The following is a 25,377-nucleotide window of genomic DNA, read 5'->3' as shown; positions in this document are numbered from 1 at the left end:
CTTTGTGTTTATTGCTGTGCACGTGCCATGCTTGCACTGCATCTGTAAATAACCTTTGCTCTCCCTGAATTTGGAAAGTGTTCATCAGGACTGAAGTGTTTTTATGATCTTGGGCTTGAGGGGATGCATGTTTATATTAAGTGCCCTATTGAACAAAATGCTTGCTGGTGGGTGTGTGTTACTGTTGGTGGAGTATACTTGGTGATAGGCATCCATGTTTTGAAAGTCCTACTTGTTGTGTTTCACAAATGTCTGCAGTTCTGAGGGTCAGAGATGAAAAAAAATAAAATGAAGTAGCCCATTTGTAATTCATCCCTGTGCTTTCCTTTGTACTTTGTATATTCTTGTTGTTTGCCAAGGATAGAAATACCACTACCAATTTCTTGTATAATTGTATGTCCCCTTTTTCGTGGGGCATTTAAAAGTTTTGCCAGTGTGGAGGTTCTGATATCCACACAAATTGCCTTGGCTATGCTGAAACTGTAGCAAGGCAATATGCAACTATCTTTTAGCAGTAAATTGAAGGCCAGGACTTTGAGAATGTATTGTTGATGAAGATGGTGCTATATAAGCTCTTATGGTAATGCAGTCTCTGGTTCTACAGCTTCTTTTTTCTAGGTCAAGTTATTTCTGTGAAGGTAAAGTTTCCTGAATTAAAACAAACAAATTTAAAGCAATGATTCCTAGATCTTAATAGAATGGTATCAGATGATACTATCCTTTTTCATTTAACACATGGATATTGACTTCTCTTATATGACTGATCCAGCAGTATAATCTCATTGAGAAAAGTACAGCAGCAATGTAACACCTGCACTTGATGTTAGTGGAGTAGGGGAGAGAACAAGTCAAGACTTTCTTAAAAACCTCTAAGAAAACATGATGCATCCAAGTGAGTGTGCATAAGTTCTCCTGCTTTTCATCTTGGTTGCACCAGTCATGTTACCTCTGGAAATTGTAGGCTCAAACTCTCACGCTTCAGCAGAGCTCTGACTGTCTCCAGCGATTGCAAGGAAAAGTTGGAGGGAATAGCTTAAATTAGGTGCTTAACTTTTAAATGTTGAGGGTCAAGAAAGGTCTGTTCCAACCACAGCATATGCTGTTAATTTGTACAGGCATTTCAGGAAAACAACACAGTTGTCAAGGAGAGGTTCCCATTATTAACCCACGGCACTGCTGGCAAGAGTTGTCTCTCTGCTCTGGCAGCACCTGGTTTCTAGAAGAGGAGGCTGCTAAATGTTGCTCTTGCCTTCATTATCCTCTTCACTTTTGTTTATTTCCAAGCTACTGTTCCTGTGATTAAAACACTTAAAAGGGAAGGTTGTAGGAGAGGTATTTCATAATTAAGAGAACTGCTTGACTCTTTCAGAGAAAAATTTTGCACTGCTCTAATGTAGAAATCACAGCAGTTTTGTTTATTCTTTGTTCAGGTTTGAGATTTTTAAGTTGAAACATGTAAATCTTCCTAGCAATGAGGATGTGTGTTCTACTGGGTAGGCAAGGGTTGCCAGGGCGGGTGAGGATCTGCTCCAGAGATGTTGGTTGTGGTGTGATGGTGGTGCTGCCCTTACTTCGGGCAGGATGGTGGTTAGATGAGCTCACCCCATCCTTTCCATTGGAGTCAGTCCAGCTCTCAGTCTGAGGTTCACATGTCAGTCTGCAGCATGAGGTTGTGCAGAACTTTGCAGAACCTCACAGTTTCAGAGGACAAAGAGCATTTTCTATATAATTGATTTACTATTATTTAGGCATTAAACGCTAGGTTGGACTTCGGTCATTTTACTTTGTGACTGTCAGATCTAAAAACTTGACTCTTATTTAAGGGAAGCTCACATTTATGGCAACTTCATCTTTAAGGAAGAACATTGCAGATTGAGAAGGTTGTGCTTCAGTATAAAGGTTTGGCCAAACTCTTGTTCACTGAAGTAGCTGAGGACCCTTCTTTATCGATTCTCTTCATCTTGAGGACTCATGATTACCAGAATATTTGACTACCATCAACTTTATCTGTTCCCATAACACCCTTGTTAGACAGAAGTGCTTCTTACCCCCATTTTATAAATGGTGAATAAGAAACAGAGTCAGTTCTAGGTCACTTTTAGGTGGTAATCATCTGTCTCTTATTTGCATGCAATCCAACTGCAGAAGGTGCATCCAATACCCACAGCTGGAGGTACACAGATAGCCTTGGCTGAGCAGCTGAGTCTATAGTGCAAAGCACAAGATTTGGATGTGGATCTGTTTGAGGTCACTGCTCCAATCTAAGCCAGTGTTTTCCCTGTGTCCTGCTCTCCCAAGTAGAGGGGTTTTTAATGAAGTGATTACAGTAACACCAAATGACATCAGGACTCAACGTTTGCTCCATATCTCTACTGGAAACTGGAACATCTGTTCAAATAATGTGAACTGAACTCAGTTGCAGCAGAGTGTTTGCTCATGTGAGACAAGCAGATTCCCTTTTAGCAGCACTTATGCATTTGTGGTGATGGCAGTCTTATTGTATGAGGAATTATTTTAAATGGATCTTCAGATAACATGCAGAGTAATATTTTTTTCTGAAATTACTCATTTTTAGATTAGCAGAATCAGATTAGTAAAATGCTCTGTTCTGCTGAAAAGACACATTTAATAAATATGTAAGAGAAAAATTTTAAGTAACCATTAAACATAGTTAATAAAATTTATCTTGCAAGTAGAATTGGAAAAAACCCTGTTCATTTAATGTGTTTTATAGCTCTCGTAGCAATTAATTGTCTTCATTACATGAACATAAATCCTCAATGTAATTCACCTTTTTACAATTAATTGCTGTGGAAATTTTCCCTTTGCTTTGTTTAGACTGTAGTATTATTTCGTTTTTCTAAACGTTGGATCTCAGCATCACATTTTTTCCAGATGTTCTGTAAGTCAGTTCCAGTTAACAAAATCTCTGCGTTACAGGACAGTGCAGAGGTGATGTTGCAGATGTGATGCTCTGATCAGGCGAAGCAGAGACTTTTTTTCTGCTTGACCTATAGCAGAGCAGTGGACTGGTGTCCTTGTCTCACTTCCTGTATTGTGGTCTGATAAAAAGCTATTATTTCTCTCTTCACGTTTTTCTTGTTTCTTGTGTGATTTCGTTTTTTAAATCAGAAACAAAGACTGATTTTATATGCCTGTGGGTTAGGCTGTCAAAGTAAGACCCTGGTGCAACTTTTCAATGACTTGCTGAGGGGTGCAGGTCTACTGGTTGTACCTGAAAATGTGTCAGTAAAATTGTCCTCCAACATTATTGAGGGAAAAGCTCAGTTGGAGCATCACAGGATGTCTGCCTGAATTCCAAAAGTTAAAATCAAAGCTTTATTTTGAATAAAGCCTTTATTCTTCTTGATTGAATGTTGCATACCAAACAGGGAAACAGGACAGCGTGCAGGATCACGTTTTACAGATGTTTTTTGATCAGTGAGCATGCTGAGGTTGTTTGCCATGAGTAACATTTATGCAAATGTTTTCTAGTGTTTCTCTGGACTATTTTGCCAGGGTGATGAAATAAACACCCATTATGTTTGCATGTTTTGTTGCAAGATCAGCAGACTGGCTGTTAACATATCAATTCCCTTGATGACACCACTTCTGCAACCCTATTCACTCAACTTCTCCTGACAGGGCTTTTATTGAATCCATCAACCTGACACATATCAAAGCACAATTTCTGATAACAAATATCTTGTTGTAAAATGAATTAAAAAGGTGATAGCAGCGGCAGAACTGAGTTGAATTTCTGAAAGAAAATCAGGAACTCCAAAACGATAATGAAATTCTTAAGATATCAATCACAGACCAGTAATATAATAGTCCTTTACCTGTGCTGTCGAAGTACTGAGAAGTCAGTGGGTTTGCCTGAAGTTGTACAAATGGCCTTACCCCTGGGCTGTCAGCCTGTGGCTCTGCCTTCTGGACTCTGATGTTTGTAGTGGTGCTTCAGAGAGCTTGATGAAGTAGCATCATTTATTTTCTTCTGGAGACCTTTTGCCTGTGAGGACTGACAGCCTCCTTGTAATTACTTTGCACTCTGGTCTTTGAGAGATTTGGAGACTGAGGAGTGGAAAATGCTGGCTCTGAGTGGAGCACACCTTCTTTCTCTCGGAAGAGAAAGCAGTTTGGAGCCCCTTGTCCTCTGCCGAGCTGCTGCTTGGCAGCCCGTGGACCATGTGTTGGGCAGAGTCCAGTCGGGGTGGAAGAGGGCACGTGTTTCTCTGGGCTGCAGATGTTTTGAAATTAGTTGGCTCAAAACCTTTGTCTGAGAACACATTTTTTCTGTCTCCTTGCAACCTTCTCCTATCTGTCTTACTCTCCTCATCCTGTTTTCCTATCCCCTTTGGGTTTGCATCTCTTGGATGACAGGCAGCTGCAGGCAGGGCTACCTTTGCACCAGTGCTACTCTCGCTATGCCCAGGCTTGCTTACCTCTGATTTTTGGCTAGCACACACTGTAAAATACTAGCTAATAATAATCTTGCTTTTTGCTCTGTGGCATGTCTGCTCTTTGGATAAGTATCCACTGACAGTTTACAGCCTCGCAGAGAGGAAGAGGAGGACGGCCAACGGTTGATGTGGAAAATTAATTATGGACTGCTGTCCTCCTGCCATGTAGTTAAGGCAGTTCTGCATTCCAAGCTTTACATCCAACTGTGCAGAAAATAAAGGAGAATACTGCATTTCCTTCCTCAAATAGCGGGAATGTTGCCAGAACAAAGCTTAGTGGAGAATGTCTCATATGAGACTGATCACTTGGGATGCTCTAGAGCTTTTACTGCTCTGCCTGCAGCTGTGACACCACCCAGAGAGTAGTTTTTACCTTTTGTTGGACAAATATTAGCTTAATTGTGCATCCAAGCTGATAAAGACTTGTGTGTGTGATGGGGAAGTCACCTGTGTCCCACATCCAGTCAGAGAGCAACATTTTGTGTTTCAAAATGTGGAAATAGTGCTGACTTGGTAATGTTCAGGTTCAGATAAGCTGCAGCTGGTTATATTTTCATCCTTCAGGATGACATATTTATTTTATAATGATCTTCAAAAACTGGCCTCTTGTGTGGTGGGGGGAGAGTTTGACAGACACTGGGCAGCGCTGGGAATGTAATTACCTAAAGGAGCAGTTCTGTCCCTGGGCAACCCCTGTCTTAAGGATCACAGAAGTAATTGCTGGAAGTCCCAGCACCGTGTGTACTTCAGGAGCTGTTCTGGTCTGATAATTGAAGACTGGGAACTACTAACTTGAGCTGAGAACTGCAGAGCCAGCACAGGCCAATCTAAGTCCCAAAGATGCCCTTCCTTAGGGAGCTCTCTAGGATGCATAAAAGAGACTGAAAGAGGTAGGGTTTTGGAAAGCCACGACAAATTTCTAAGTGACTATTTGGGGCTGAGCTAAAGAAGTGAGCATTTGCTGTGACTTTTCTGATTGAAACCTTTTCTTAGTCCAAAGGGTATTGAAGGGTGCAATGGAAAGAGCCTTGTAAAGCCACAACAGTAACAGGTGTGAAGTGTTGCAGAGATACTTTGCTCTGTAATAGTGTCTCTTGAGACCAGAAAAATCCTTTTGGCTCTTCAAGTTTCCAGGTAAGGTACCAAAAGTCTCCACTTCATGGATTTTTGTTATGAAATTTATTGTCACAGTTGCTGACTAATTTGGTGGTTAACTGAGGGAAGATGCTCTAAGAAATACCTAGGATTTTGTAAAGGTCCAAACTTGTGCCTGGTGAAAGTCATGGACTCAAATCATGATGATGTGGCTTTTGTTTTCCTCTTCCTGAGCTCTACCTCCTGATCGACATAACTGCTGCTTTCTTTCTAGTGCTGTCATGCTGATTTTTTGCAGCTAGGGGACTGTATTTGGAAGCATAAACCTGTTGTACATGTTTAGATGTGATGCAAATAATTATGCATGTCTGATGAAGGGAAATTAAAACATACTGAAAGTGTTTGGAAATAAGAGAGAATGTGTGCAGCCAAGTGTTAGCTGTGAATGGAGAGTTATTATTGGCATCGTTTAATGGGAGCTCTCCAGCCTGTAGTTTCTGTGGTGAATATATAGAAAACAGCAAGAACTAGAAAGGCAGGGTCACTGGAGGTGAATGGGCAGGGAAATGGCTGCCTTTCACCTCTGGGAGAAAAGGGACAGTGAAGTGAGCAGCATTTCTGATGAAGTGAGCCCATTTCTGATGATGGGCTGACACCCCCCTCAGTCTTTGCCTCCAAGTTGGTGGGAAGGAGCTGGCAGAGCCCCTGCTAGCACTGGCCTCCTCTAAGGAAGGTCTTCTTCCTTCACCACAGCAAATGCCATCTGGTGTTTTCTCCTGACTGGCCGGTTGATAACATGGGGAATTTTTTATTTTTTCTCTCTCTACTATATGGGGTAAGTATAGCTCCAATTATATCTTGCCAGACAAGCTTGGTGCTTTTGGCATTAGAGACCTGATGCCTTTTCATCCACCTGTGAAAGTGGCCCTTTACCTTTGTAGAGATTCCCCTCTTCCTTTCTTCAGAATACTGTTGAGCTTTCCAATCTCAATGTTGTGAGGGAAGGAACACTTTGGTTTTGCATGTGATGTGGTATAAAGACTTGGACTGGGGGAACTCCCGAGTTGATGTGTGCTCAGTCTGGGTTGTGATGATGCCATCACCTGCACAGAACCAAAGCATTCTCAGTAAAGACTGTAAAAGGCAACGTGAGGCTTGGGACTGTGCCGTTTCCCTGGCAGAGCTCATGCCTCTGTCAGGTCCTGGAGGTTCTCAGCTTCTCTCCTTCTGCCCAGTGATACTCTAGTGGGTCTGTGCCAGCATGCTGGGCACATATATAGAGGAAATATAAATAAAAAGAATTCAGGAAGTTTTTTACAGACCCTTTAGATTTTATGTATAAAATTGGGTGCTGACTGCCACTGCAGCTGATGGGTAACACCTTCCAAAGTGTTACCGAGTTTATGACTCCAGTAGGGGGGCTGTAAGTCTTTCTCTACACCTTTGTCCTACCCCCAGGGGTGACAACAAAACACAGAGGATCACTGAAAGCTTCCCCAGAATGCTCTTTAAAGAAAAATGTGGCAAAACAACAATAAAAAAAGTCCTTCTCCTTGTCGGCAACCTCTCATTGGCTTGGGAGCACGGGAAAGGGAGTTGGGCAGCCCTGCACTCTGCTTACTTTCTCTCTGGGAGGAATTTCTAGTTGTTAATGATTAATTCAAATGTTTCTTGTCATGAGTACAGTGTGCACAGAGTGATAAATCTGTGGTGGGTTAGAGGTGGAGGTTGCTCAGTGCTGACAATTAGTTTGAGCCACAGGCTTTGCTTTCATTGGCATTTTCACAGCATTAACCTGGACCTTGTCAATTAAAATCCAGACACATTTTGATGAGGGACATCTTCTTCTAATGATAATTGTAATAATATCACTTTTCTTCATTTAAAACCTGTCAAACAGGCATGTTTCCTGGAAAATAACTGCCCAGTTTTCACATTGCCTAAATAACTAGGAAGTATCTTTCAGTTTTTTGAGCTGACATTTCATCACCAATGACTAAAAGCATATGAGGCCCGCGCTGTTAATCTTCGAACACTTACCAACTTCAGTCAAGGTAATTTGACTTTATCTGCTAAAATAAGCAGGTTTATTAGCCTTCACTTTGGAGGCTAATAAACATTTGATAATTGCCAGAAGTCGTTGATGGGGATTTATACTATTAAGCTCTTCTCTGTTTGACAGCATAGCTCCAGAGCATGTCCTAGGCAGTGATCCATTTCTGCAGCTCACCTGTTCATTAGGTGGAGGAGGAAACCTCGTGTAAAGGTTGATTAAGGAACTTGTCTGAGATGCACAAGAAGTCTTCAGTAGAATAAAACCCAGAAACCCTGTGTCTGATCTTGGTATATATACTGCAGTGGGTTTGTTTATGTGTTTCTGTGTCTCTAAATACTCCATTTAGAATCTCTTTCAGGCCAAAAAATGAGTATTTAATAGTTGGAATGGGAGTGATATATCAGGTATCAACTGGAAAGCCATTGGGGCTTTATTTTAGCATGGCATGAAAAATAACAAAGTGAAAATCATGTTTAACTTTGCATGGAAAAATACTTTTTATTTTTCTGAATGAGGAGCAAAAAAGCTGTACCAAGTAAGACTATTGAGATTCTGCAATGTGTTTGATCTGAGCTTACCTATGTGGGTGGAAAACACTGCACTTTTTATTTAGATGTTCCCTGGATCACTGGGCTTCAGTCAGGTCACATATATTTGTTTCCTTTATTTGTCATCTCTTTCTTTAAAAATAGGTTCTTCAAGTGCTCAGCCCTTGTGTATTTAAAAACCTCATCAGTATTACAAACTTGCTTCTCCTCTGGTCCCTCTCTGAGAACTGTAGAAGGAACTCTAGATGATGCCATAATGTAAATAACAATAACCCACCTTATTTCTATAACAACTGGAATAATATCATCAGTTGTTCACAGTTCAAAATTCAGGGCATAGCATGGACTCTGAGTAGGAAATCCAGGCACCAAATATTGCATTGAAAAAAGATTGAGGAATGATAACTGAGAAGTAAATGGGCTCGGGCTGCTGTGACTGTATTCTAGAAGTTTATAGTTGTGCTTTTAGTAAATGCAAAGAGTAATCCACCTCTACTATGGTAGGGCTCTTCTTTTCCCTTTCCAGTGTGAACTGGCAAGCCTGAAATCTGCATTCTGGTGCATATAGAAATTGCACTTACAACAGCATAGCTTGAAGGCTGGGAATATTATCAGACAGTTTTGCAGCAGGCCTTTATCAACCGAGCTGTGTATCTGACTGCTCTCATTTTTTTAAGAGTGCATTTATAAACATTAGGGGTGATCAATAAAACCTGACCTACCTTTGCAAGCTAAATAGGCCTGATTTGAAACTACCAGACTTAAAGAGATTAAGATTTGCTAACAGTGATTTAAGGGCAAGTGAGATCCGTTTACATGCCATTTCTTTTTCACTTTTGAGGTTTGAATTGCATCGGAAAATCTGTCATATTGCATGTTGAAGCATGGCAGGTAACACTTTATTGAGCATGTCTTTGTGAAGGAGCTGCCCTCATACCCTGCATTTCACTATACCTCACTGAAAACATAATGTAATTAATAGATGTGGAACAAGTCTAACTGTGTGGAGTGAAACTTCTGTGAACTTGGACTCTAAACAGTATTTTCTATTTGTTACTTTTGGTCTTTAGGGGAAAAAAAGGAATGTACAATAAAAAAAGAAACAAAGAGACACTAAAGAATAATTTAAAAATATATCTGTTGTTTAACCCTTTGAGGATGATGTGGAAGTGGAGGCTGGAAGAACAACACTTCCCCACAATGCAGGTCTGTCTGGGTGCAAGGAAGGGCCAGATTGATGCTGTAGAGTAGTCTTTTATTTCCCCATCTCATCACTTTTAAGCATTCAATTTAAGAAGCTGAAAACCATGTGGAATGGTCTTGCATCAAGAAAGGCAGGTATGGTTATACAACTGCCTGAAAGGAGGTTGTAGCCACATGGGGGTTGGTCTCTTCTCCCAGGCAACTCTCAGTAAATCAAGGAGTCATGGTCTTAAGCTCTGCCAGGGGAGGTTTAGGTTAGATATTAGGAAGAAATTCTTTACAGAAAGGGTAATCAGGCATAGGAATGGGCTGCCCAGGGAAGTGGTGGATTCTCCATCCCTGGAGGTTTTTAAGATGAGACTGAATGTGGCATCAGTGCCATGGTCTGGGAACCACTGTGGTAGTGGATCAAGGGTTGGACTTGATGATCTCAGAGGTCCCTTTCAACTCAGCTAATTCTATGGTTCTATGATTGCCTTAGTCTGAGAGGTCTTATAATAAGTAGATCATTGAGTCAAATGTAATGAAATAAACCTTCTGGCAGGAATGCTCTATCCTGCAGATGTATCTCTGTTACAAAAAAGTTGTTTAGGACATTTTAAATATTTTTACAGGATTCATTTGTCCAGCTGTCTATCTGTTGGGCTGGTTTTGATTCCTGTAGTAGGTATGTAGTGTGGTGCCTCTGGAGATTCCAGCAGACATTGGGCACTGTATGTGCATTTACAGATGACATGTCCATGTTTCACAAGATAATTATGTACCAGCTACTCTTCCTCTCCTCTACATGGTTCATGTTTAGAGCAAGAGGTGTGTGGACTCGATAAAAGCCATCAGAAGGCACTGTTGCTCAGGTATTGATGGAGTTTGTGTGTGGTAAGTTTGACTAAGCTTGTGTGCATGCATACTCATCCTCTGTTGGACTAGTTATTAATAAACATTATTACTAATGAGCCATTTTGTTCATAAATGGTTTTATCTGTCTTCATGACCCTAGTTTGAGAACCTGCTATGCTCAGGGCTGGAGAGCAAGGTCATACATGACAGTCCTTGGCCCAAAGAGCTTTTGTGTTAAAAATCTGAGTATGGTGGGAGAACGAGACACGATTGCCAGCAAGTGTGGAGGCAACAGATGGAGCACAGCGGTGGAGATGAAGGATGTGCAGAGCTTCATGTGTTTTGGGGCATTGATGATCAAAACTCCCCTTTGTTGTGGTGCCTGTACAAGGCTCACAGCAATCAGGGATTTGGTTTGCTGAGACTAACTCCTGCCTTGTTAACTACTACTTCTTGATTATTTCTGTCTATATCCATCTGCTGCCTCTTTGCTGTTAGAGCTGCAAATTCCTTAGGGTTCAGGCAGCTTTTTCTTTTACTGTTTGTGCAGTACCGAATTCAGTGGAGTTCTGGCCCAGAGTTAATGCTGGTAGCTGTTAGCAGTGGCATTTACACATGAAAATAGGGCATTAGGAAAACAATTATTTTCACGTTCTGATTATCTTTATTTGCATGGCAACATCTTCTGAATCTTTGAAACTGAAAAAAATATTTAAATTAAAATACATGATTAAAATGATTATTATAATGTTCTCTACCACAAATAGTTCCATTCAGGAAATGCAATTTGTTTTTGGTGTGTGGTTGCTTATATGAACATCTGCATTTGTCTGGCAGATAGATTTTATCCTACAGCCTGTGGCTGTTGCTTTCCTAGGTGCTTATTCATGTTTAATATAGCCCTCCCATGTATTTGCATACATAAATACACACTTTTTCTTTTTAACACCTGTTTGCATCTTTTAATTATAGATTGACCCTGAGGCTGTTGGCTTTGGGGTTTGTGCAGCCGCAGGTAGCTGGATGTTCCATATTGTTCTTCTTTCCTAAGACCTGAGCCTGCTTCACACTGACCTGCCAGCTGAAGTTTCCCCTCCTGGCACCACGCCACAGCTAAGTGCCTTTCAGCGAGTTCTCGGCTATAATCCTGAGCTGATTTCTGGGATGCAATTCACTGCTCCGGTTATCATATCAAAAGGGGAGTGATTTACATTTCCTGCACGTCTCCGTGTTGCCAGCCTCGGAGAACGCTGCAGAGACAAAGTTAATGTAATTTGATAAAATAACAAAAATGAGCCTATTTACAGTGTTGCACCTTATGCTGTGGAGAAATTTGATACAGATGCAAAGTTGGCACTAAGTACAAATTTAGGCTGTGCACAGAGATTAATTTTGGGGCTTTATTTGGCTCCCAGGGAAAAAATAGGAAGATTGTCCCTAAAGGCTGAATGTATGGAGAGCTGTATATCCACCTTTGTGCACCACAAAATATATCTTCATCTTGATTTCTTATTGTGTTGCCCCTTAAAGTCTCTCTCCTCCCGATACTCATCGGGAGTAGTGTCTGCATAACACGTTATCTTTGGTTTTTATCTGACCCCCCTCAGGCCCTCCACAGTTTCCTCTCTGAAAAGGCATTGAGCAGTCACACCAGCATCATTTGTACAAAGTGAAACACTTTATGTTGAGATATTTTAAGCACGTTCATACGGGAAATGCCACAGGACTGGCAGGGCTGCAGTGTTTGCTGCTGCTGCGCTTTCAGCTGCCGGTATTTGTATGCAGGAGCAGAGGCGGCGGTGGCTTCGCATTCATTTCCTGTGTATCAATTACTTATTAGTAATCCACAAACCCAATTAAGGAACTGGAGGTGGGATGTGATGCTGAGAGCGTGGCTGTGCTTCTCTCAGTTTGGGGAGGGAAGGGATGTATCTGGTGCAGGTGACTGAACTGGTGGTGTTACTTATCTCTGAGACAGATTCCTGCAGTCTGGTCTAACTTTGGCCTAATTTCCTATTTTTTATGAGCATTTTTTCTTGGATGTGTTGACTATGCTGCAATGAGAGGTTGTGTTAAAGGGACACTCAGTGAAAACAGAGTGGGCAAAGTGCTCTTGGATGTACTGCACCTTGTCTTTCTCATTTGAGGTTCTGATATTGTGTACTTGCAGCTGCAAGTGGAAAAGTATATACTAGTTTCATAAGCCTTCCAGCACTGGCAGCTGCTCCTTTACAGGGTTTGTAGTCCCAGGTCAGGTTTTTTTAGGAATTTGTGAGTAGAGGTCGCCAAAATTCACCTTCAGGCTCTTCAGGACAGGGTATGCTTTCCCTCCCATTTCACTTTCCTGTTCTTCCTCCCATCTCAGCAAAGAAATATCTTTGTTCATGCCTACATTTTACCTGGCTTTAAAAGCTTTGAAGCTCTGTGTAGTTCTCCCTTAACTTGAGCAAATCTTTTAAAAGCAGATCATAAAGGCTGACCACACCAGGAAAATATCAGTGTCTCACCTTGATTAGTTTGTGTGCCTGACCTCCTCTTCCTCCTAACTTTGACTACTGCTTCTTGTCACCTTTGATTTCATCTTTTTCTTTTCTGTTTTCCCCCTTTTCCCTGTACTGTCTATGAAGATTTGCACTGCCCGATATTATCACCTCCCCATGCTGTTTGAATCTTAATGCAAGTGCCCTGAGATGAGATGACACTCACCCTTCAAACTGATACGTCTCTTTTAGTGTATGATGTCCAAAGAGATGACTGTTTCTGGATCCTGGAAATTAAAACCAACATATGCATATGTTACTTTATCCAGAAAAAATATAAACTTCAGTGGAAATCAGACCACAGCGTGGGTACATAGAACAGGTCAGGCACCTGCATAACTTATCCCTAATGAAAAGGGAAGCTCTGCATCTTTCTGTCCCTCTCACTCTGATTTTCCCTATTCTATTTTTTTAAGAACTGATTTCCTTAGGGAGTTGTTAATGTTCAGGGCTTCTTACCCTGACATTTTGGACAATGATGTGACAACACAAGTGCATCTATTACTCTTCTGCTGGAAGCTGACTAAAGCTAAGGACTTGATGGATAATGGCCACATTTTCCAGCAGCACCTCATGTATATGTGAGAAGAATGACTGAGTGACCTGCATATAAAACCAAACTCTGTCAGGCACAAAGTCTGAGCACAGAACCAGGAGAGAAGACTGAGAACATGAGCTTTTCACCATGAGGTCCATATTTTGCTCCCCTTCTCTCTGTTGGTGGCAATCTGGGGCTTCCTGTGTGGCAGCAGTGCACGTTGTGGTGTGGGAATGTATAATCTCCTTCATGGGAAGGGAAGACAAACAGCAGCAGGCTTGTATGGCATGGGGAGCTTTGAGAGAAGGAGACTGCACACCTGAAAACAGCATCACTTCACCTTTGGCTGCCAAAGAAAGCTGATTCTCCTCTGCCTTGAGTAGTCAGTTTACACCTGTGCAAATTGAATGTAAAACAACACTGACTGAGAGCTTACATTTGATGCTGCCGTTAGGGGCCCTTCAGGGAGAAGGGGAGAGAGCTGGCTGGGCCTCTAGGTCTGGAAGTCAGAGGCCATTTGAACAGCATGTCCCACCAGGGTGCTCTACCCTGGCAGGTGAGGTGTGCTGGTAGGATTCTGTGTGTTTGGTGCCTTGCTGGGTGATGTAGACCTTTTGCTGAAGCTGATACTGCTCTACTTTATGTTCCACAGCGTAGACTTGCTAAAGCTGATTTTGAACTCACACAGCTGAGAGGGGTGGGGAGGAAAGGGGGTTACAGTGGGACAGGGCTGGGATCCTCTCCCCTCCCAGTTCCCCAGCACATCACTTAAGCACGATCCCCCTGACCTCTAACTCACATGTTCTTCCATTTCCTCTCTCTGCAAGAGCACGATAAGAGATGAAATGATTCAAATAGTGTGCATAGAACTGGAGAAGGGAAAGTATACAGAGGAGGGAGGGTAAGATCAACCACGTTTTGCACCAGGAGCAGAAGTGTGCAGGGAGAGGATGGATGGCAGTTCTGCCCTCAGCTGCGTCGTTCCCATGAGCAGCACGTCAGGAGCCTGTGGCAGGTTGGGAGTCCCCAAACCTTTCCTCTGCTGAACTGCTCTGGGAAATAATGAAAATAAGTATATTTTTACAGCTTTCTTTAATGAATATTAGATGGGCTTTTAGGCTCAGAGAGTAGTTTACAGGTGAGATTTCTGTGACATAGTGAAGTCCATGTCGTTCTTGATGATGTAGCAGCCCAAGGTACAGTGTTGCATCAGGAAAAGACTGTACTCCAAACAGACCTTGAATGTTCATTTTTCACAGAGGACATGCTCATAAGTGTTTGTGAACAAACAGAGAGTTGCAGTGTGCCAACAAAAGAAAGTAACAGAGTGGAAAAAACTAATCCCAGGTTGAGTATCTGTTATGGAATATATTTTTCTGTGAAAAATTCACTGGCTTCTCTGCTTCAGATTTTTCATCTTTCCAAGGGTACTCCCTCAGTCTTACCTGGGATTTGGGGAAGACTAGTGCCCTCTGTAGCACTGCCTGCTGTCATATTTTTTCTTCAGTTTTTATAAAAAAACAATGTCTGCAAAACTTCCTTTTCTCTACCTAATGTAGATTATAATTGCAATAACATTTACTTCAAGTGAAATAGGGTGCTGTAGCTGTGATTGGCATCTGCAAATAATCAAAGAACACGAAAAACATCACAAATGGTTCAAAGAACAGGAAAAAAAAATCACAATAATATTCTCCAAAGAAGTGATGATGTCCCATGTATTATTATAGAACACAAGAAACTTGTGGCTGTAAGAGGGAGGTTGATGAATGTCCTCACTGTTGCAGCATTAAAACCTAATTGCCTCTGGGTTTCTCGATTATCTCCAACACAGCTGTCATGTTACCCCTTTGAAAAAATGAACTGACATCACATGCACAAACTTCAAAAGGTCTGGTTGTTGGAATTTTTTTTCTGGAAAGAGACAAAATTATTTTTAAGCAGTTTCTAGTGTGTTTTCCAAACTTGTTGGAATATTGCACTGAACTGGGGACCTGTTGCTTCTATATCCCAAGTTAAGTGATTATTCAGGTTTCCTGCCAGACTTGGGCATTACCACACCAGGACTCCTGCCAGTATTTTGTACTTGCTACCTTCATATGTAAAAGTATTATTTATTAGTGTGGCTGGAGAAGGGATTCTGTGTTCCCAGGATGTAATTCTCCCTCTCACTGCATGAAAGGTGTCCTTGGAGCCCTCACTGCCTCCTGTTGTGCCCCCTGTAAAATGGGAGCAGTGGTGGTGTTCTTTCATATTGTATGTGCCGAGTTCTGCATCCTGGAACACTGTGTTGCTGCTGTTCAAAATGGTCCCATTTTCCAAGAAAAGAAAGAAAGTAGTACAAGAATAGTAAAAATAGATTATTTTCTGAGCTTTTAACAAGTACAGACTCACTTTCCAAATAACCGAATATAGTTCTCCCTTTAATTGGAGATGTTTTGAACTTATCTTGGTCCTCAGAATAGCCACTGATTGATAAGGAGGATTTTCAGGACATTAATCACCCAGTTCCCTGTGGCTTTTGGTAAGAGTTCAGCGGCTTATTTCTCTTTGTGGCTTTACTATTAACCTTTCCTTGACTTCATCTCCCAAGCAGACACATGTGCTACACATGCAGCCCCAGCTATGGCACCCCTGTGGTATTAAAGCTCAGTGAACCATTCTGGGCTGATCAGAACTGTTACACTTGAGGTTTTTTAGTGGCCGAGGGGGGAAAATGGCTCAATTTTAGGTTCAGTTTTCATGCTACACAAGAGTTGAAATGAGATTTTTACGATGAGCAAAACGGATGTAAAAGTGAACACTTCAGAACTCTGGAAAGCTTCAAAAGGCCGAGTATTTGGTCAAATACTTTCTGGATCATCTTGCTGCTTAGCATATAGGAGGTATGGCTGGCAGGGGTCAGTTGAGGGCAGGATGAGAGTTAGTGTTGTTGCAGGACTTTGGCCTCACAGTCTGGTCCAGGGCTGGTGGAGATGAGGGCATGTGCAGAAAGCACAAGGTCTCATCTCTGTACTCACCCAGCTTTTGGAGCCTGCTGGGCACAACCTGAGCATTGCTTTCTTACCCTGGTGCAGTGGGAGATTGCAGATGGCAAAGATTTGTAGAGATTGGTTTAGTTTGAAAACAAATCTTCCTCTCTCCTCCAAATAATTTATGTTTATTTTTGAAGGGGAAAAAGCAATCAACAAGCTAAAAACAGTGTAGTGATGACAAGTTGGTGATGCCTAGCCTATTCCAGAAGGCTTCCTTGTGTGTAGTACAAAGTGTTTCTGTTTGTGCAAATGAATTACTAAAAAAGAAAACAGCTCATAGTCTTTTGGAAGCCTTACTGAGACTGAAAAAACCAAAGAGGGAAGGAGGAAAATCCCCCAAAATGGCTGAAATGGTGCATGGTGTCACCCCAGGGGGACTCGGTCACTTGAAGGGGGGCAGAAGAGGGGTTTGCTTGGGGATCAGAATTGGTCTTCAACCAACTAGCCCACCTTCATCGAAGCTGGAAGGTTGGAAGGGAATTTTCCTATCTTTTCTGAAGAGGAAGAGGGAATTGGTCACTGTTGGAATGAGCAACCCCCTGCATGAGTCTTGCAGGTGCATATGCAGGGGGAGAGGGAGTGTGAATTGCAGCAGGGCGCCAGCTGGCAGACGTGGTGATAGTCCTGTAAATGGAAATGTTCGCAAGTGAGAAAAGATGAATGTGTGTATGTGCTTGTAGGATCCTTGTTATCGTGTTATCTTGGGTCTTTAGGGACAAAATAGCCACTCATGCATGGAGAGTAAACAGACCCACAGTATGTATAAATAATGTGTGGAAGAGCAGCTTCTGAATACAATTTCCATCATTATTTAAAAACCGGCTACTTAGGCAAATTATTATAATTCCAGTGACACTAACTAATGCACCAGTAATTAGGATGGGAAATGGGAATATATTCCATGGAAATGATCTTGATATTTCACCCATCCAATTGTACAGTAGTCTTCTTGAAGAATAAGCTTTCATTTGCCCAGTTTTTTGGAAGGCTATAATTTAGCTGATTTAAAGCAAATAATCAAGAAAATTACCCTGGAGACCTCCATGTTGGGTTGAGAACACCAAGTTAAGAATAATATAATTAGTAGTGCTTTTGCTACCTTTACTGTATCTTGTCTTAATGTGTCTGATTATATAAGTAGTTATAATAATTCTATCTTTTCTTGGCATCACTGGCATCCCATAAGCTCAGTCCTTCTCCAGGTTCAGTGAAGCCACATGGCTGCTATTTTACCATACATACTTATACTGCTCCCTTTGGAGACCTCTTCTCTAGCATTTCGGTCTTTCAGAACTGTTTCCATAACTAACAGAGACTTGAATGTATTTACTAAAGCACGAGTCTGCTGAGGAGCAGCTGGGGGAACTGGGGGTGTTTATCCTGGAGAAAAGGAGGCTGAGGTTGGGGGGTCAGTCCGTTCTAGATAACAAGCGATAGGATGAGAGGAAAGGGCCTCAAGTTGCATGAGGGGAGATTCAGGATGGAAATTAGGAAGAATTTGTTCACCAGAAGCGTTGTCAAGCACTGGAACAGGCTGCCCAGTCACCATCCCTGGGGGTATCTAAAAGATGTGTAGGTGTGGCACTTGGGGACATGGTTTAATGGTCGACTTGGCAGTGCTGGGTAGACAGTTGGACTTGATGATCTTAAAGGTCTTTTTCAGCCCAAAAGATTCTATGATTCCAAGGTGTAGGCATGCTCTTCCTGGATTGCAAAGAGACATTATTCATTGGTTGGTTTTTGAGAGTCTAAACTGTAGAGAAAGGTCTGCGTGCTTGTGGTTATAACCTTTGTAAATGAAGCATGCTAGAGAAATACATTGTTTTGAGAGAATAAAAAGGAGAAAATAATGTTACTACCTTGTCTGACAAGTGCTGGCAACATGCTTACCATTGTTTAGGTAATTAAAAATTATACTGAAGCAATAACCCCACTTATTTCTCATCAAAATAGCCCTTATGCCCTTATGCTTTTGAGCACGTTAGAACAACATTAGGGAAATGCTTTAAATTGCACTTGTGAAAGCACTGAGGAGCTGCAGCTTTGATGTCAAGTCTCCTCTGGCACCAGCACCAGGGTTGTCCCACATAGCCTGGAATACTTACCTTCTAAGTAAATACAATTTGCCAAAATAACAATGAAGGTGTGCTGGGAGAAACGGTTGGTGAGGCCAACGTGAGATGAGGAGCTGAGTTCCCGATGCTGGGAGCTTTAAACCTTGACCCTTCTGATCTGCCAGCCCTGTAGCTGTGACTCGTGTTTTTTATCTACTCCTAAACATGCCATAGGGATCAGCATCTCTGTCTAGGAAAATGTGCTTTTTAATACCCGTTTCAGTATTTTGCACAGAACCTGGTGGTCAAGTGAGTTTGTTCCTTGGCTTTGCTCTCTATGGGGAGTAGATTAAGATCATCAGATGTATTTCAGTCAAAGCCCCAAACAAGTTTAAATATCTGTTTTGGAGGAGAAAGGCAAATGCAATTCCTACCTTATATTGTGTGCCCCTATTGAGGCAGGTCACTTTCAATGAAAAACTCTTTCACTAACCTTCAAAAATGGGTTTTTCTGTAACTCTAGTTCTGCTGAAGGGTAGAACTGTGTACAGTAATTGAATCAGTGGTGCATGCAGACTGAAATTTTGCAGGATGAAATTATGGGGCTCTAATAGATTGTCTCTGTTTTCCTTTCTCTTCCTTCTCTTATATCTTTTTCCTCTTTTCCTTCTTTTATTTCTTGGTGTTGGAATTAGTATCTGAAAACTTAGAGTGGTTTAGTGAGGAAAACTGAAATTGTGATCAAGGAGAATCTGGACTTTTAATCTATTTTGAATTTTTTACATCTTGATGCCCTGGTCATCTCTGCTGGCTAAATTAGGATGAAGCAACCTGTCTCAGTCAGTTTTTCTTCACTCCAAAGTGTGGGAATGTGTCCTATGTATTTTCAGCTATAACATGAATTACTTCAAATGAGTTATTCCCCTTGCTAGAATATCTGGGAAATGTACCATTGAACAAAACTGTGTTTTCCTTTTTATTTTGGTTGTTTGTTCCTTTTTCTTTTGTCTGTTCTCTCATGTCTTTCCAAAGTCACAACCCAAAAGCTTACCTTAGCAGTGCCATACAAGACCTAGGCTGACTGATTTCCAGGAAGCCCAGAATTAAATCCCCATTTATTTAGCAACTGCTAAAACAACAGAAACTGCTTTCCAAACAGCAGATCAGTTATGGATGTTGGGACAAGGATTTATCTGGGTGAAATAACAGTCACATCTCAGACAACCTAGTGCCTCAAACAGAACAGAGCCCAGTGAGAAAGCCCTCTGGAGAGGATTGTTGGGGGAGCTGTGGCCAGAGCACATGGCTTAGGATTGCAAGCAAAGCAACAGGTTTCTGATTAATAGTTTTTCTATTTTTAGAAAAAAAAAAGCTATGCTTTATATTTGGAGGGAAGGTGGCTACACCACAAAAAAAAGAAAAATAATGCTGTGATCAAATTCTCTTCATACAGCAAATAACCCATAAAAGCCCTGAATACTGAATAGTCATGTAAAAAGGAGAAAACAACCATGGTTGTTTGTTCCTTGATGATACTTGTTGAACTGCATCCTGCCTGACACTTTGACTTGTCAAAAAGTCTCCACTTGCATCTCCCTGAACTCTTTCATCTCCAGGCTCTGAGGGCTGTCCTACGTCAGTCCCTTTGGCCATCCGTCTGCTTGCCATTGCACTGCATTGATCCAGCCTTTCCAGGGTTGCTCTTTGCTGGCAATAAATCCCAGTGTACAAACTAGAAAGGTTTACACAGGGCCTGCTTTCAATTCTGGTATGAAAAGCAAATTCAACCGTGAGATCCTTTTTTCCCCGGTGTGTGCTGGGAGTCTGCATCAGGATTTAGAAGCAGAGTGGAAAGTTTTAGATCCAGATGAGCAGCTCTCCTTTCATTAGCTAATGCCTTTTATTTAGCAATAAATAAATAAATAACAAATCCCTCCTTTTTGGTCTTTTTGCCTCATATGCCTGTGTCACAACCTTTTTTCCATGTAATTAATCAACTCATATCTCTCATCCTGCTCTGCTTGTCAGCAGGGATTAAAGCCTGGCAGTATTTAATCATCTTGTATTTCATAGAAGACTAACAATCTCCCTTTGCTTCCTCTTCCCTCCTTTCCCTTTCATTTCCTTGTCTTTTCTGGGTGTGTAGCACAGTGTCTGTTTTGACTGTCTGAAGTTTTTATACAGGGAGTGACAGGTATAAAATTCCTTTCTTGGCTTTTTTCTTCTGTGACCCATGTAATTCCCTCATTGCTGTGACATTTTGGGTGTACCATGACCTACCCTGTTAGCAGAGGGGCCCACCAGACACTGAGGCTGTAGGAGTATGTATTGAATCATATTTTACTGTTACTTGTTACTCCGGGGCTATTCAGCAGTTTGTTTTGCATATATGTGACCAGCTTGGACACTGACCTGGATTCATTTTATTAATTTAGGTATCTCATGAAGTTATGGATATCAGTATTTGACGTAATCACAGAGATCCCTGTCGTAATCAGGGGATGAAAACAGATCCTTCCCTTAGGCACAATCCTTCTATTTCAAAGTATAAATCTCAGTGGATACGTGACTCATCTCCTAGAAGGGCTTTTCTGTCTCCATTAACTGTAACAGATATTTATATAACTTGTCCAAATAGAGATGTTTTCATTATACACGTAGAGTGAGATGAGTTGCAAGATGAGTCTTAAATCATTTCCACTGTCACACGTCTGTCCATTTCTGTCCCACCATGGGGTGGGGTGGGAGACCAACAGGGGAGCTGTCCATGGTCCCATTCTCCTGGACTTGGAGGAGCTCCAGGGGGCTCTCCCAGCTGAGTGCTGTGAAGCATGTAGGAGGGTGAACCTGAGGGGTCGGCTCTCTGCAGAGAAAGTGCTCTGCCTCCATTTGTTGCCATTTTCCCAGAGTATGGGTTGCTAATTCTTCAGACTTAAGTCAAAACAATCACCATCTTAATTTTATTAGACACCTTTTGTAGCAGGGATGATGTCAGATGTTATAAGGTCTGTAGATCGAATGGATTGAATGTATTCCATTTCATCTGAATCTGTAGGTTAAGTAGTGTTGACCCCGGATAGCTTTTTATATGGGAGGTTGCCAAGAAATCCCAAATACCATCAATGCAAATGGCAATTTGCTCACTCCACACCAAATATCATGCCATTGAAATATATTTACTTTCTCCTGCTTTGCTACCATTGTGTTTTGATGGATGAAAATTGGAGAAGGAAAGGAAGGAGAGAGAGGAAGATACTTAAAACAATTAAAAAAGCAAATTATTTTCATATCCTAGGTAAATGTTTTCTTGCTTCAGAAGAAAGTCATATTTATAACAGGGTTCAGAGGTCATAGGAGGTAGTGGTGTAAAACCTTTGGTGGATACTATTGAACCTTAGAATATTGTTTTTTCCCGATTCAGATAAAAAGACTTCACCTTCACCACTTTTTGCTGTCGGAGGCAGCTTATTGCCTTTGGCCTCTTTTAAAATCAAATTGTGGATGAAATGTTTGGTTACAGTTTTGATAACAAAAGTAAAAGAATAAATCACAATCATTGCTGAGAACTAGGTGTTTTTCTTGGTTGACTAAAGTAGTACAGCGATAACAAAAAGAACAGATCAAAAGACAGCGAAGAATGTAATATTTGCTGGTTTCTTTTAGTTCTAACATGGGCAACTTCAGGTCAACAGACTGAAAATCCATACGTAAAAGCAACCAACTGGCTCTTAAATGGAATTTAGCATGTGCCAGGAATCCCAGGGACAAATGTTTGTTTTGTGTTGCATGGGCTGTCAAACTAATGATCAGAATAGCACTTTTTGGCCTCAAACCTTTTTGATCAATACAGATGCTTCATTTTTCTTCCAGAACTGAACTGGATGGATGTTTATATTTTATGGGAAGTAGCAAAACCAGCAAGTTAAAGTAGAAACTAGCAACAGCACCAGCATTTGGTGCTTTTTTAAGGGGAGGATTTATGAGGTTTAAACCTTGATTTATATTAAAAAAAGAGCACGAGCAGTGGTTTTTAAACACATTTGCCAAGGAAAGAGAGGTAGAAAAATGCAGAATAAAAATTAGGAAGTGATAAATGCAGACATCATTTAATGAAGAAAATTAATTCTACAAGCAGAGTGATACAGAAAGGAAACATCCGTTACTGAGGAAGGGGCATTGAGGCAAAGGACATTTGTCATCTCAAGTGACAATTAGATGAGCTCCAAACAGAGCAGGCTAAAGAAGGTAAAAATATGCAAGAGAAGAAAATGAGGCGAGGAGAATTGAAGGAATACAGAGCAGGCTTTTGCAGGTCTGTTGGTCTGATTTATACTTTTACACCCTTCTTAGCATACAAACATCCCTGAAATGAAGAGCCTGTTTTGCTCTCATTACTGTACAGTCCTGTGAGCACCATGTCGGGTGAATCTGCTTGGCAGCAGGACCTGAAAGGAGCTGTGGGACTGAGCAGAAGGTGGTTCAGGACCTGAAACGGGAACCGTGTTGGATGCCTTGTTCCCTGCCCGCTTTCCAGAGGGCTGTGGAGGAGGCAGCAGCAGCCAAGCGAGCAATGTGCTCAGCTCTGAGCTCAAATCCATGGTCTGCAGAGTGAAACCATTTGCACAGGCTCAAGAATGCCGTGGTCTGTCCCAAAACTCCACTCAACACATTCACCATGACTTGCCCTTAAAATGGGCTCTGTTTCCTTCTGTGAAGACCTGAATGAAGATGAGAAAATGCTGTTTCTGCTGGGGGCAAGTCCTTTTTCCCAGTTATTTCCTCTCTACACTGGAGTAACATGCTTGAGTAATACAAGACCTGCCCCACACCCCACGGGTGTCATTTCCATGGGAGTCTCAAGGCATTAGTTGCCATAATTTAGCTTCCAGCCCAAAACTCATCTTTAGAGAAAAGAGAGCTTTATATTTTTGCTCTGAGAGTTTACAGGGGCATAAGAAATTGCCAGACTGGTTTGAAACAGAACTGACAAAATGAGTGAATTTTCTGTTGTTGATGCAATTCAGGTGGTCTTCATGGCTTCTGTCATCGAAGGGCTTTTACAAGGTCCACCCTCCCATGGGCTTTAACTGCCAGGTCTCTTCCATTTCCAGAGCCCTTCTGGCCCCATTTCTCTATGTCTAGGTGGCAAAGAGTAGCCCACAGCAGAAACTTCCAGCAAGTCCCTTTGCACAGAACTCCTGTTCTGGGGACCTTCTCATTTTGTCCAGGAAGAGTAATTCAGACCCAGGGTGGGCAGGATGTGTCAGCCAGGCCCATGTTTCAGCTCAGTGCAGCTGCTTTGGAACAGGAACTGACTGATGATCAAACCTGACACAGGTACTGGGGCATCATGGGGAAGCTCTGTGTGCCACAAACAGGGATGGGGGACATCAGTGCTCCCCACGTGTGCACTCATGCTTCAGGTACCCAGTCCTTCACAGGTACCAGTACTTGAAAATAAGTCTTTAGCTGCTGCACAGAAAATCAGGCTGGGGCATCACCCATCAGGCTGTTTGAGCTTCTAGAAATTTAGTCGGTTTTGAAGATTATGTTGAGATTTATAAGCAGAAGCAAATTCCTTCAAGATTAATGTCAGCTGTTTAAGCATATCTGCTAGAGCTTGCATCTTGTTCTTGGTGGTTTTGCGGTGTTTTTTTAAGTGTTGTATGAATAAACATTTAATGTGTGTAACACCCTTTCAAGTGGCCAAGTTTGGCACAAATTGAATGCTCTGCAGGACAAGGAGCTGTTCAGTCTCAGGTCAAGTAGGTTTTCAAGCTCCAAAAGCTGAGTGATCTTGTGTCAGATACTGTGCCTGTGGTTTTGATCCAGATTCTTGCAGCTTTGCACCTGTGATTGGTGCTATGAAAGAGTCAGGAAAGTTAAAATTCTTGTAGTTTTACAAAAAGCCAAACTTGGCCCCACAGAACACGATTCACTTACAGCCCTTGGGGCTGGGATCTTACAAACATAAACTTTTCAGAACTGCAAGCCATGGACTTTCCTCTTCTTTTGGGATTAATATACTTATTATTTTTTCATGTGAAGTGCTAGAAAAGTTATTTAATATTTAGTTCTTTGTAGTTATCGTTTATTCTGCCTATCTTATTAAAAAATAACAAAAAAACCCCCCACAGAAAACCCCAACACCCCAAATGCACAAAAAAACCTACGAAAAATAGTTGCTTTGGGCACATACAGTAGGATATATTCAGTCTTGAAGTAAGCAACTGCAAATTATGATAGCATTTTATAGAGGGGTTCAGGGAAGACCTGTGTGGTGGTGTTATGCAGGAGAGCTTCCATTTTTCTGGCAAGTGACAACTTTATGGTCTCTTCTCTGTCTAACAACTCTAATTAAAAGAAAAAAAAAAGAGTTTTTGAGATATTAAACTGGAGTTGTTCTCCTTTCTGTGATGCACACCATAGAGAGAGATTCTGTGGTCTGTGGCTCTGTTGTTTCAATCCTGTTCATACATCATTTATTTCAAATTAGAGAGACTTAGCAGGAATCCAGAAATTTGCATCTGCTCCAGCATCAGGGCTAACATAGTCGAAAATGGATCAGAAACACAAGGACTACTAAGAGTCTGGATAGTGTTGGTTAAATGACCTCACTGTGTTCATGGAATACCTTTATTTCCACTCCCCTGTTACCTGTACCAACTATGTGGCCAGTAGGAGTGTGCTTACATGCCAGCTGCCTTAATTTGGGGCAGTAGGGAGAGTACTTTCAGCCCTGTGGGTTGTTGTAGCTGCCTGGAGCTGTGCTGGGTTATAGACACCTCCTGGGGATCTGCTTACCGGAATTCTGTGTCGTGCCAGGAGCTGCCTGAACAAGGTGTTAATTATACATTCCTGTGCATTCCTGGCTCAGATTAATTTACGAGCTTAATCCTTCAGATTGGTTATGCAATTTGCTCCATGAAATATCAGTTGCATTCTCTCTATTAATGAAAACCCACGAATAATCCCCATGCCCTAAGTACCTGTCCCGATTATCTACTG

The 25,377-nt window shown here is 41.6% G+C and overlaps 1 protein-coding gene across 8 annotated transcripts in view; it reads left to right on the top strand.

Annotated features, from left to right (window-relative positions):
- The window catches only part of SGCD (sarcoglycan delta), a 327,833-nt gene that overhangs the window by 121,935 nt on the left and 180,521 nt on the right, over positions 1-25,377 (top strand). The gene's annotated exons all lie outside the window — the stretch shown is intronic.

This window comes from Manacus candei, unplaced genomic scaffold (assembly GCF_025592945.1).
Source record: "Manacus candei isolate 608988 ecotype Guabito, Panama unplaced genomic scaffold, ASM2559294v1 h1tg000037l, whole genome shotgun sequence".
In the NCBI taxonomy this organism is placed as follows: Eukaryota; Metazoa; Chordata; class Aves; order Passeriformes; family Pipridae; genus Manacus; species Manacus candei.
Note: the sequence above shows the minus strand (reverse complement) of the source record. Positions and strands in the feature narration are given on the sequence as shown.